Source organism: Solanum pennellii, chromosome 3 (assembly GCF_001406875.1).
Source record: "Solanum pennellii chromosome 3, SPENNV200".
In the NCBI taxonomy this organism is placed as follows: domain Eukaryota; kingdom Viridiplantae; phylum Streptophyta; class Magnoliopsida; order Solanales; family Solanaceae; genus Solanum; species Solanum pennellii.
This window is the reverse complement of record NC_028639.1, coordinates 14,953,415-14,967,545: the sequence shown is the minus strand read 5'-3', so window position 1 is coordinate 14,967,545 and position 14,131 is coordinate 14,953,415. Positions and strand designations below refer to the sequence as shown.

At 36.4% G+C, this 14,131-nt stretch overlaps 1 pseudogene; it reads right to left on the bottom strand.

The window, feature by feature from the left end:
* Positions 1 to 13,700: 13,700 nt before the first annotated feature.
* Positions 13,701 to 13,817, bottom strand: LOC114076586 (annotated as a pseudogene).
* Positions 13,818 to 14,131: the final 314 nt, after the last annotated feature.

Below are 14,131 nucleotides of genomic sequence, written 5' to 3'. Positions count from 1 at the left end.
GAAAACTTGATCTTTGACAGCCCTAAAACCCTCATTTTCTTGGTCTTGATGGGGTTTCTTTGGGAGAGAGAAAGAAGAGAGAAGGAAGAGCAACTGGGTTTTGGGAATTATGAGGGTTAGATTAGTTTAATTAGGTTAGGGTCTTTATATAGGTCATTAACTAACTCAATTAGACCTCCCATAACCCCTAACTAATTAAATAACAACCTAATTAATTAATTTAGCAGGTCTTAAAACATGCAGCAAAATCAGTGCCTTGATAGACATGGCACACCCGGGTCCTAGACCCTAGATGAGACCGGCGTCGTTAACCTCTCAGAGGTCGTAGACAAGCCTCTTCTTAGCTTTCATCACAATCATACAGTTAAATTTAGTGGAAAATTTAGAACTTTTAACTTTACTGAAGTGTACTTAGACTTTATATTATTTCTGCATAAGAGTGATATACTAACAGCTCAAAATGGACAAACATCTAATAACATATTGAACAATTGAAATGAAGAATTCATAATATTAGTAAAAGTTGCCGAATCGGCCTTAATATAAAAGCTTGAACAAATGTTTAAAAGGAAACGCGAGGGACAACATCCACTAGTTATGTCTAATCTACTAAAGCTAGAATATAAAGCGTAGGCATCCTCAAACTAAAGAGGACCTACCAAATTCTGGAGGTACTAGTCCAAATCGCTTCAACTGATCTTCAATCTTCTTCAAGGACCTGCACCTATAAAAATAGTAATTATATATGGGTTAGTACACACTTTTACTTAGTGTGGGTGTATGCACATAATTATTAGAGTATCATTTACAGGAGATAAGAAAAGTTGTAATGCCAATTGTGTTTGAGAAGATGAAATTGTTCTTATAAGCTAATCAAATGTTAAAAGTTGGCTTGCTTAAAATGGTGAGATTACTATAGTATATTCATGAATTTAATTGACTTGGCTAATTATATTCTCATGATCAGTGTTTAGTGAAAGTTTTGGTTATTCCAATAAATTGGCTAGCAATATTATTTCAAAAAGTATGATATAGACTTGGCCAATGACTAAGTCATACTAATCTTATATGGCCAATGTAAAATATGATGTTTCTTGTAAGGCCAAATGCATGTTAAAGATTGACTTGACAAGTTGTAACTCAATGAACTCATAACCTAGGGTATGTCAATGATTTGGACAACTCCCAACATACCCTATCTAAATGAACTTGTGAACATAGTAGCACATTTAGTAAGTCCTTACAACTTCCATAAAGAATGGTACATGACTACCAAATAATGTTGAACAAGAAAAGGTGAGTAATGAAATAACATAAAAGCTTATGAGTCAAGAAATTGACATAGAATGGGGTGTTAAACGAAGTGAGACAAGTCTCATTCACACCATAACGATAATGTATGATTAAGTTCACATTCATCAAGTATAGAAAGGGATGAATTCATTGAGCTAAGCATACCTCATAGTAGAAGCAAACTCCCATAATTTATGAGTCAACTGTAAAAGTCATAAGTTATAAGAAATTGAGCTAAGAACCAATAGACTAGTAATGAGATTGTGCAAGCACATGTAAGCCTCATGAGATGAGACTACCACCAAGGTAAATAAGATTCTCCAAATTCTCCTACTCTTTGAACTATGTTGCCAGCATAGGTTACTAGCTAGTGGATCCACCTAAGAAAGCTAGGAACTATTCTGTTTCACTTTGGCCGGTAAACAACCTCTTTTCAGTGTGGGGAAGACACCGGATTTCATGTTAGCTCACATGATCTATGTCGGTTAAAGCTAAAGATTTCTTTAAGAAAATAAGAAAGAAAGTTAAGAAGTATGCTCAAAGTGAACATGACATCAAAGAAGAAGAAATGTAAGTTTAAAGTGAACTAAGTAAGCAAAAGCATAAGTATATCAAAATTATTAGTATTTGATAAAAATGATGTTTTAACAGTTATTGGCTTATGCCAATAAAACAAATAATGGGCATAGCCAATAAATATATGCCCCAGCATCTTTATATTATGTAAATGATCAAATGCTGGGCATAGCCAATAAATATATGCCCCAACATCTTTATATTACTCAAATGATAAAATATTGGGCATAACCAATAAATATTGGCTTATAAGGACTTCATGCCCAATTTAACAAGAATGAAAAGAATAACTTGTAAGTGGGGTAGTCAAATGATTTCCTTAGTCTTTTGGATTACTTACCTGATTCATTGTAGGAATGGGACTACAATGAATCATTGCACTTGTAAGTAAAACATAGGATCAAAGGAGATCATTGAACTACACAACAAAAAGAAGAAAAGACTGAAAAATAAACTAAGTCTAGGGAGAGGAGCTCTCGGCCTAAGGGGGAGCAAAAATATTAATTTTTGCTCGAGTTGTTCTAAAATTATGTTAATGATTCCAAGGTCTTATGTTCATATAGAAAATGAGTTGTGTGATTTAAATTCTTGAAAATATGTCATATTCATTGCATGATTCATGAATATCAAATTAGGAAAGTAAAGTGACTTCACTTTCCGAAAATGGCATGTTGCTATAGGAAGAGCTTTCCTTGATCATGCGTAGTCCTTATGTGTTTCTCGTCTGTGGGGGCCTGATTTTCTGCAAGTTTTAAGTTAGTTCCAATTAATTAATTAAGGGGTTAATTATTTATTTGGGGGTTAAGGGTAGTCTAATTAATTTAATTAACACCCCACATAAAGACCTCAACCCCATTAAACTAATCTAAGCTCTCATAACTCACAAACCCAAACTCTCTTCGTTCTCTCTTCTTTCTCTCTCTAGTGAAGAACTACATTGAAGATTAAGCTAGGTAAGGGTTTAAGGGATGCAAAGATTCAAGTTTTACCATCAATATTCATCAATTAGCAATGTATGGGATATCTTTCACCTTTGAGACCACTTTCTTCAAAGGGTTCCATCAAATTGATTTCCAAAGTTGGGCTTTGAAGTAGGTTTTATCCAATCTTGAAAATTATGTTATGAATTGATTTGTTTATGATTTATTTTGGATATTATGAATATATTAAAATGAATTATAACTTAATTATGATATATCTTGATGAATTGGTCTAGTTTGTAGAAGATGACCCTTAACCCTTAACCTTAGGTTATGATCTTAATATGAATTATGTTATATTGGTTCAATTGACTTGGTTATTGGTTGAATTACTACTAGATTATGTTTTTATACCTATAATGAATGAATTAGGGTTATTTATAGTTCTTTCATGATAGTTCTTGAGAAGTTATCTAGGTTATGAAGTATGTTGTGAGTTTGACCTAGCTATGAACTAGTATTGAATTGTGATGTAGTGGATTCTTTTAGACTTGTTATCATGTTGGTCATTGAATTATGATAATATTATACTCTAATTGGGTTGAATTAAGGGTTGATGGTAAGACCTTCATGATGAATTATGAAGGAGACTTGGTAAGTCTTGTGATCCCTATCCTTTACTTCAAGTTATGGTTAATTGTGATTAAGTCATGATGTTGTATTAGAGTATGCCTTGTATTATGATTGATAGGGTGGTATGATGTTGAATTTAAATTTCTTGACTATTGTTTTTGAGGTGTTGGCTAAGATGTAAATGTTATAAGGATGGTGAATGATTTACCAATGTGTCTTATCATGTTATGAAAATGTTAATGTGCTAACCTAACCTATATGAATTGTAATGAAAGGATTATACTCATGCAATTCTTATTGATATAGATGATGATGATGATTATAATGCAAGGGTTAGGCCCTATGAACTACAATAAGCTATGAAGAATAATAAAGTCATTGAAGACATTTAAAAAGGGACTCTAGCTTAGCACCGAGTGAACTAGAGTGAGGAGTGTCCCTTCCAACATAAGGAAGATAGGATCACTAATGTACTCTTGAGACTGGAGACTATAATTCATGTAGCATAAAGAGGGTCCCAACTACATCTCCTAGTTCTTGAACTATATTTCCCCCATAGGAATACTAGCTAGTGGATCCACACAGTTGCTACGTTTATGTTTTGGTACTACCTTGGCAAATAGTCCACCTTCTTTCGGTGTAGGGTTCCATGACACTGGATTCCACATTAGCTCATGTGGTCTATGTTGGTTAGGGTAAGATGTTCCCAAAAAGTAAAATGAATCAAAGGAATGAACTCTAACTAGGATAACCTAAGGGTTTTATCTAAGTCTAGGTAGGGGTATGGGACTCTACCTAAACATTGAACTAGTTAGCCTTTAGGGAAGTCTTAGTAGGATGTTCTTATGAATGAATATGCTTATAATGGTACATGATATGTATATGATGAACTTTCACATTAATTATACTATATATTGATTGTGTCACTTATGAATATGTGTTGGTATACGTAGTTAAAGTATGATAATATGTACTCTTAGATGTTTACGCTATGTCAAGTAGGAGGTTGGTCATGTTGTTGGTCTTGTGATGTACAAGACTATGACTTAATGAATATGCCTAAGTGATTTGGTATAGTCTTGTTGAATGTGCATAAAGGTTTTCAAAGTAAATTGCATATTTAAAGAAATGTCCCTTTTAGCATGTTTTCATGATATGTGTGAATATGGTGTCATACTTAATACAAGTGGTGTACTAACCCTATTTCTTCCTTTCCCCCAACATTTTAGGCTCCATTCGTTGAAGGGATTTTGGAGACGACAAGAAGAAGACTTGGATTTCATAATCATCCAAGTAGGGTAGGTCCTCACTTTCCAAGGGTGATGCCACTATCAAGCCTATGCTGTTGCTTTAGTTTTTAGACTCTTTTGTTTCTTTCCTTTTAATTTAGATACTAAACGTTGTATGACCTATATGTGGTCTTATTTCATTGATGTATGGGCTAGTCCCAACTAGATATACTCTGATTAGATGGTCATGAGATGAGAAAACTATTTTAAGACTATGTTATATTCTATATACCTATGTGCAATAAAAGTAGAAAACTAAGTAATCTTCTTATACAAGGGTATATGTATACTCGATGTGTGTGTATATATATATATGTGTGTGTGTGTGTGTGTGTGTGTGTGTGTGTGTGTGTGTGTGTGTGTGTGTGTAGAGGTCTATGTAAACCTCCAAGTAGAAGTAATGAAAAGTTTTAAATGTCTTCTAAATTTTACCTATGAATGTAATAATGTAAGCTAAGAGGCTAGTCTTAGTCCTCAAAGAGGACGCCGCCGCCAGTTACATCTAGGGATATTCTTGGATGTGACTAACTTGGTATTAGAGCATGACGTTAAATATCGTTGAGTCGATGTCTCTCTCAACCATGTCTATGTAGGTTTATATTCATAATTGTGAAGCGCGCCACACTTATGAATAGTAATCTAGGAGATGCTTAGGAAACTCTCACTTTCTTGAAGAAGAGATTGCCAATGTTGGAGTTCCTCCCGTGGTGATCAAGTTCCTCCTCTTGAGGAATATATGAATGATGACCAAGCCCCAGTCAATCCTCCTCCTTTGACGGATGGTGACATAAGGGTTTCTTTTATCCACTCCAAGCCATTACTACCCAAGCTCAAGCTTCCACTACTCAAGCACAAGCCATGACGGCGCAAGCTAACCGAGAGGTTGTACCCTGAGCAAACCACTTAGTTGCTACCATGGCCTCCCATCTAAGGGATTTAACAAGGATGAATCCCCCTACTTTCTATGGGTCCAAGGTTGAAGAAGACTCCCAAGAGTTCATTGATGAAATCTACAAGATCCTCTATGCTATGGGGTTGTCTACTAGTGAGAAGGTCGAGTTATCCACTTACCAACTCAGAGATGTGGCCCAAACTTGGTATGTCCAATGGAGGGATAATAGGCCATTCAGGGTGGACCAGTGACTTTCCTAAGGAAAAAAGGGAAGCCAAGGTGGTGGATTTCATCAACCTTCGTCAAGGAAGTATGAGTTTTCATTGGATACTCTTTGAAATTCACTCAATTGTCAAAATATGCTCATTCTTTGGTTTCCAACCTTAGAGATGAAACGAATTGCTTTGTGATGGGGTTGTTGGATGACTTGCAAGAGGAGTGTCATTAGGCTATGATACATGAGAATATGAACATTTCTCGTCTCATGGTTCATGCTCAAGAAGTGGAAGAGGCAAGGGCTAAGAGGAAGAGTAGAGATGCCAGGGAGGAAGGACTCTTTGATGGTGGTTCTTCAAAGGGTAGGCTTGAGATTATAGACAAGACTAGGTTCAAGAAGAGGGTTTCAAGTCAAGTTACTTCCAAGTTCCCTAAGGCTATGGATGATAGGGTGTCTAACCCTAAGTCTAAAATGGAAATACTAGTTCATCAACCAAGAAGCCAACTTGTGGAAATTATGGCAAGAAGCACTATGGTGATTGTATTAGGTGAACGAATAATTATTTTGGATGTGGTAAAAGTGGGCACAAGGTTAGGTATTGCCCTAATGTGAGGGGTCAAGACAAGGGTAGTGGTCAATCTCAAGCAAGTGGTTAAAATGAGGCTCCGAAGAAGAATCACTTTTATGCCCTCCACTCTAGGGGTGAGCAAGAGACTTCTCCCGATGTGGTGACCGATATGTTGAAAGTCTTATCTATTGATGTATATGCCTTACTTGATCCCGGTTCTACCTTATCATTTGTTACTCCTCTAGTAGCTAAAAAGTTTGTCATTTTGCCCGATATATTGCATGAACCTTTTGTAGTGTCTACCCCAATGGTTGAGTCGGCTTTTGCCAAAAGGGCGTATTATAAATTGTCCTATAATGTTTCCCAATAGAGTTTCTTATGTTGAGCTAGTAGAACTTGATATGCTTGATTTTAATGTCATTTTGGGTATGGATTGGTTGCATGCTTTCTTTGCCTCTATGGATTGTAGAACAAGGATGGTGAAGTTTAACTTTCCAAATGAGCCCGTTTTAGAGTTTGGGGGGGGGGGATTCTATTCCTAAGGGTCGTATCATCTCTTGTTTGAAAGCTCGTAAAATGATCTCTAAAGGGTGTTTATACCATATAGTAAGAGTTCAAGATTTAGACTCCAAAATTCCTCCCATTTAGTCGGTCCCCGTAATGAGAGAATTTCCGAAAGTCTTTCCTAATGATATTCCCGATATTCCTCTCGAACCAGAAATCGATTTTGGTATCTACTTGTTATCGGATACAAATCCCATCTAAATTCCGCCTTATCGGATGACTCCTGCCGAATTGAAAGAGGTGAAGTCTCAACTCAAAGATTTACTAGACAAAGTCTTCATTAGACCTAGTATTTATCCATGGGTTGCTCCTGTTTTGTTTGTGGAGAAGGATGGGTCCCTTAGAATGTGTATTGATGATCGTAACTCAATAAAGTCACAATAAATAATAAGTATCCTCTCCCTCGGATTGACCATTTGTTTGATCAACTCCAAGGGGCAAGTTACTTTTCTAAGATTGACTTGAGGTCGGAGTATCACCAACTTAGGGTGAAAGGTGACAATATACCAAAAAATGGCATTTCGACTAGATATGGTAACTATGAGTTCCTAGTAATGTCCTTTGGTCTCACAAATGCCCCGGCGGCGTTTATGGATCTCATGAATAGGGTGTTTTGAAGTTACCTAGATTCATTTGTCATTGTCTTCATAAACGAGATCTTGGTATATTGAAAAAATGAGGGTGATCACATGAACCATTTGAGGGTGGTGTTACAAGTGCTTAAGGAGAATGAAATATTTGCCAAGTATAGCAAATGTGAGTTTTTGTTGAGGTCGGTGACATTTCTTGGTCATATTATCTCTAATGAGAGAGTTGAGGTGGATCCAAGGAAAACCAAGGCGGTGAAAAATTGGCCTAGACCATTGACTCCAACCAACTTTAGGTGTTTCTTGGGTCTAGCGGGTTATTATTGGAGGTTTGTGGATGGTTTTGCGTCCATTGTATCTCCCTTGACTACTTTGACCCAAAATAGTAAGAGAATTTGAGTGGTTGGAGGCATATGAAAGAAGCTTCCAAATCTTGAAAGATAGGCTTACTTCTGCTCCGGTGTTGACTTTACTGCAGGGTACAAAGGGTTTCGTTGTACATTGTGATGCATCCGAGTGGGTTTATGGTGTGTGTTTATGCAACATGGGAAAGTGGTAGCCTATGCTTCTAGGCAACTTAAGGTACATGAGAGAAACTATCCAACTCATGATCTTCAATAAGCGGTCGTAGTATTTGCCTTGAAAATATGGATTTATTACTTGTATGGGGTTCATGTTGATGTGTATATCGACCACAAGACTCTCCAATATGTGTTTACTCAAAAGGAGTTGAATCTCCGACAAAGAAGGTGGTTGGATTGTTGAAAGACTACGATATGAGTGTTCTCTATCACCCCCGCAAGGCCAATGTGGTTGTTGATGCTCTAAGTCGGTTATCCATGGGTAGTGTGTCTCATATAGATAACCCTTAATAGGAAGAATAGACTTGGGATCACCGACACACTTCTTAAGCATAGAAACATAAAAAATCGGATGAACCGAAGCTAATTCACTAGGCAACCTTAGCTCATAAGCAACCTTATCAACCCTTTGCAAGATTTCATAGGCACCCACGTAACGAGGACTCAACTTCCCTTTCTTGCCAAATCTAACCACCCCTTTCATAGGTGAAATTTTCAAATACACCTTATCACCTTCTTCAAACTCTAAATCCCTTCTCCTATTATCGGCATAAGAATTTTACCGACTACAGGTCATTTGAAACCGGTTCTTTATGATAAGAATTTTCTCCAAAGTCTTATAAATCAAATCTCAAAATAGTCGTCTCATCTCATAACCATCTAATAAGAGTATATCAAATTGGGCCTAATCCATACATCAATGAAACAAGACCATATATAGGTCATACAACGTTCAATATCAAAATTAAAAGGAAAGAAACATAAGAGTCTTAAAACTAAAGCAACATCATAGGCTTGATAGTGGCATCTCCCTCGGAGAGTGAGGAACAACCCTACTTGGATGATTAATAAATCCAACTCTTCTTCAAGTCGTCTCCAAAAGCCCTTCAATGACCGGAACCTAAAATTTGGGGAAAAGGAAGAAATGGGGTTAGTACACCACTTGTACTAAGTATGAGACCATATGCACAAATATCATGAAAACAAGCTAAAAGGGAAATTTCATTAAGTATGTAATTTACTTTGAAAATCTTTATACACATTCAACAAGACTATACCAAATCACTTACGCATATTCTTTAAGTCATAGGCATGTACATCACAAGACCAACAACATCAAAACTAGTAAATTCAACATGCATATCATGTAATTGAATACATAGTCAAGTAACTCTATCATGAAGCCATAAATAACCACAAGCATGAATAAGAGTTCATTATAACATAATCAAAGCAAGACAATTACCCATGAACCCCTATCAAGTCAACAAGTGCAATGACAAAGCAAAGCCCCATAACCTTACTCAATCAAGTAACCTATCAAGAATCATGACCAACCTCCTACTTCACATAGCATAACATTAAGAGTAAATATTATCATACTTTAACAAAGTATACCAACATATATATAAAGAGTAAAAATTGAAGTTTCTTGATTTTTGGTGAAGTTTTGCAAAATATGAATTTTTGAATGTTGTTAAAGTGACTTACAATTATGTATACTAATAATTTGCAATTTTGCTTGTTTGAGTTATGTTGAGTATTTTGATATGGTGAGTCCTTATGAAATAATATGTAGCATATTTATAAGTTAAGATATGGCATAATTGACTCATATATGATATGTTGAGCTCATGTGATTGTTGTGAGAAGAAAATTCCTCATAATGTAATGTTGAGCCTTATGTGTGGTACTTGAAGATTTTTGAATTACCTTGTGTAAATGATATGATTGATGTTGTAACTCATTTTTTTAAGTATTGTTGTTGGTTGGGATACTAGTCTTGAGGTATCAAGGAAGGTTGTGTGTTCCCAATATAGATGGTCTGAGGAATCGAATCCTTGAGGAAGCCAATGGGTCCCATTACTCCAATCATTCGGGTTTGACAAAGATGTACCATGACCTTAGGGAAGTATTTTGGTGGGAAGGTTTGAAAAAGGACATAACGGAATTTGTTGTTAAGTGTCCAAATTGACAACAAGTGAAAGCGAACATCAAAATCATGGTGGTTTACTTCAAGAAATCCAAGTTCCTACTTGGAAGTGGGAAGACATCAATATGAATTTTGTAGTAGGTTTGCCTCGGAAACAAAAGCTATATGACTCTATATGGGTGATTGTGGATAGGTTGACCAAGTTCGCTCATTTCATTCCCGTCGAGTCTACTTATTCGGTGGAAGATTATGAAAGGATCTTCATAGATGAGATTCTGTGTCGCCATGGTATTCCGTTATCCATCATAGGGGTGCACAATAAACATCTAGGTTTTGGGGGTCATTCCAAGAAGGATTGGGTACTAAGGTGAAGCTAAGCACCGCTTTTCATCCCCAAAATGGATGGCCAAGCAGAGTGTACTATTCAAACCCTTGAGGATATGCCTAGAGCTTGCATTATTGATTTCAAGGGAATTGGGATAAGAATTTTCCTTTGGTGGAGTTTTTTTACAATAATAGTTTTCATTCATCCATATCTATGGCTCCTTATGAAGCCTTGTATGGTAGGAGGTGTAGGTCTCCTATTGGATGATTTGAAGTGGGTGAAGCCTTCGCTTCTTGATATATTCATAAGTGACACCAATCAACATGTAGTATCAACAATGTGCAAGTTCATCATATACATATCATGTAACATTATAAGCATATTCATTAATAAGAACATCTTCCTAAGACTCCCTTCAAGGATAACTAGTGCAATCATCATCATCATATCTCAATAAGAATTGCACGAGTATAATCCTTTCATACAATTCATATAGGTGATGTTAGCACATTAACATTTTTATATCAAGATAAGGCACATTAGTAAATCATTTAACATCCTTATATCATTTACATCTTAGCCAACACCATACAAACCATAGTCCAGACATTAAATTCAACACCATACCACCCTATCAATCCTAATACAAGGAATACTCCAATACAACATCATGACTTAATAACAATTAACCATAACTTGAAGTAAAGGACAAGGATTACAAGACTTACCAAGTATCCTTCATAATTCATCATGAAGGTCTTACCATCAACCCTTAATTCAACCCAAATATTGCATAATATCATCATAATTCAATTATCAACATGATAACAAGGTCAAAAGAATCACTACTTCACAATTCAATACTAGTTCATAACTTAAAACAATATACTTAGATCAAACTCACTACATACTTCATAACCTATATCACTTCTCCATAACTATCATGAAAGAACTATAAATCACCCTAATTCATTCATGATTAGTATAAAAACATAATCTAGTAGTAATTCAACCAATAATCAAGTCAATTGACCAATATAACATAATGCATATCAAGATCATAACCTAGGTTAAGAGGTAAGGGTCGTCTTCTACAAACTAGACCAATACATCAAGATATATCATAATTAAGTTATAACACATGTTAATCTATTCATAATATCCAAAATAAATCATAAACAAATCAATTCATAACATAATAACCTACTTGAAAACCCAACTTTGGGAATCAATTTGATAGAACTCTTTGAGGAAAGAGGTCTCAAAGGTGAAAGAGATCCCTTACCTTGCTAATTGATGAATATTGATGGTGAAACTTGACTACTTTCAGCCTTTAAACCCTCCCCTAGCTTGGTCTTCAATGGAGTTCTTCACTAGAGAGAAAGAAGAGAGAAGGAAAGAGAGTTTGGGTTTGTAAGTTATGAGAGCTTAAATTAGTTTAATGGGGTTGGGGTCTTTATATGGGGTGTTAATTAACTTAATTCCACTTCCATTAACCCCCAAATAACGACCTAACCCCTTAATTAATTAATTGGAACTAACTTAAAATGTGCAGAAAAGCAAGCCTTCACAGACAAGACCTCGACCAATGGTCCGTCTGTGAGCCGACGACTCCTGCCCCCTTCCGTGCTGCATTTCGTCGATGAGTTCAGAAAGTGGTCAAAATGGACCATTAGCCAAAATGTCTAAGTGTTGGTCGACGGATGGCATCCAATCCCCTTTGATCCACACACGCTTCGTCGACTCCCCTCGTGGGTGCGCACTGCCAGGCAGTGCTTTTGACCCCAAAATGAGAGAACCCTCCTTAAGGGCCCTTGGTTTGTCCTTAGGGAGTCATACCCGGACATTTCATACTTGGAAGTTTCTACTATGAACCTACTTAAACACATGTTAGACACCCTTCCATCAATTTTCATCATTTTCCAACTTCTAAAAGCTAGTCAAATAGGCTAAGGCACGCTAGTACCTCCTTGAACTAGTTTTCGGACATCATGGATGTTCTTGAACGAAATAAAAGTAGAAGACTAAGTAATCCTCCTATACGAGGGGTCTATGTATACTCCACACACACACACACACACACACACACACACACACACACACACACACACACATATATATATATATATATATGTAGAGGTCTGTGTAAACCTCCAAGTAGATGTAATGAAAAGTTTTAAATTTCTGCTAAATTTGACCTATGAATGTACTGATGTAAGCTAAGAGGCTAGTATTAGTCCTCAAAGAGGACAACGACGCCGGTTACGTCTAGGGGGTATTCCCGGATGTGACAATTTAAGTCCTTGTAGAGGCCAGGCCAACGCTTGACAAGACGAATATCTAAGGATGATGCGAACCAGGCGACAAGTATTTGCATGGAGTCACCGGTGGTGGACACAAGTTGGAGAAACTGTGATAAACACGCATCGGCATGATGGATATTACCAAAGGAAGCATCGCTAGAAAATATAGCGATAATTAATTTGACACCTCGTTCTTCACAACTTATAGTAGTGGTAGACGATGAAGTGAGTGACAAGGTAACGTCTACTGCAGAATATGATGAAAAATTCATACTGATGATTAAATATCTAGTTTTTAGGTAGAGGAATTCTAATTTGGTTGATATTTAAATAGATGTATGTTACTTTCAATTATTAATAGGAACAAGTGATTAGGGACAAAGACTAGCTTTTGGACTCTTGGAATGTAGTCAAATGGTGAAATGTGCAACGACAACTTCTTAACAATATTTTAGTTGTGAACGTATCTTTTTTGAATCTCTACTGCCGAAAGAAATCTCAAAAAAAAATATAAAAAATTATAGTAGTTGTTAATTATAATCCACTATAACCGGAATGAAATGGACTAATTTAGTAAACATATATATGTATGTTGACTACTATATATATATGTGTGTGTGTGTGTGTGTGTGTGTGTGTGTGTGTGTGTGTGTGTGTGTTGACTAAATTGAAATCATGCCGAATTTTGACAAAAAAGAGGCACGAAATATGAGGACTTCCTAAAGGTTCCCATATCCTAGTACTTCTCTCACCCAAGCACGCTAACTTTGGAGTTTTGATGGGATACAATGCGTTAGTGCTTGTATTATCACATATATCATTTCTAGAACTTTAAATTCTTTTAAACACCTCACAGTCTTTCCCCAATGCCCTCGCCTACCCCCAAGAACCTTTACGCATCTATGCATGATGCCTCCTATTGACACCCATCCCTTTACAACATCTCTATCAAAGTGTTGTTTCTGCAAAAACAAAAAGTTATGAAATAGACAAAATTATGCCAAATTTTGACAAAAAAGAGAATGCAACTAAGAACTTTTCAAGGACCACCCATCTTAATACTAATCTCACCCAAGCACACTTGACTTCAGAATTCATATGAGATCCAGTGTAGTAGTGCTGGTATGATCGCATTCATCATTCCTAAAGTCCTAAATCTTAACAAACACCTCACCTCCTTCATCAGAACGCCTTAGTGTGCCTCCAATTCCCTAACTTCCACACTCTGATGCATAATGCCACCTTTCACCCCCATCCTTAGCGCATCTGTAACCCTTCCTAACCATGATTGATTTCAATTTCCTTTACGCAAAAAAATATTATCAAATAGATGAAATTATGCCAAATTTTGACAAAAAGGAGGGATGCAATACAAGGACTTCCCAGGGGGTCAACCATCTTAGTAATACTCTCACCTATGCATGCTTTACATCGGTGTTTTTATGGGATC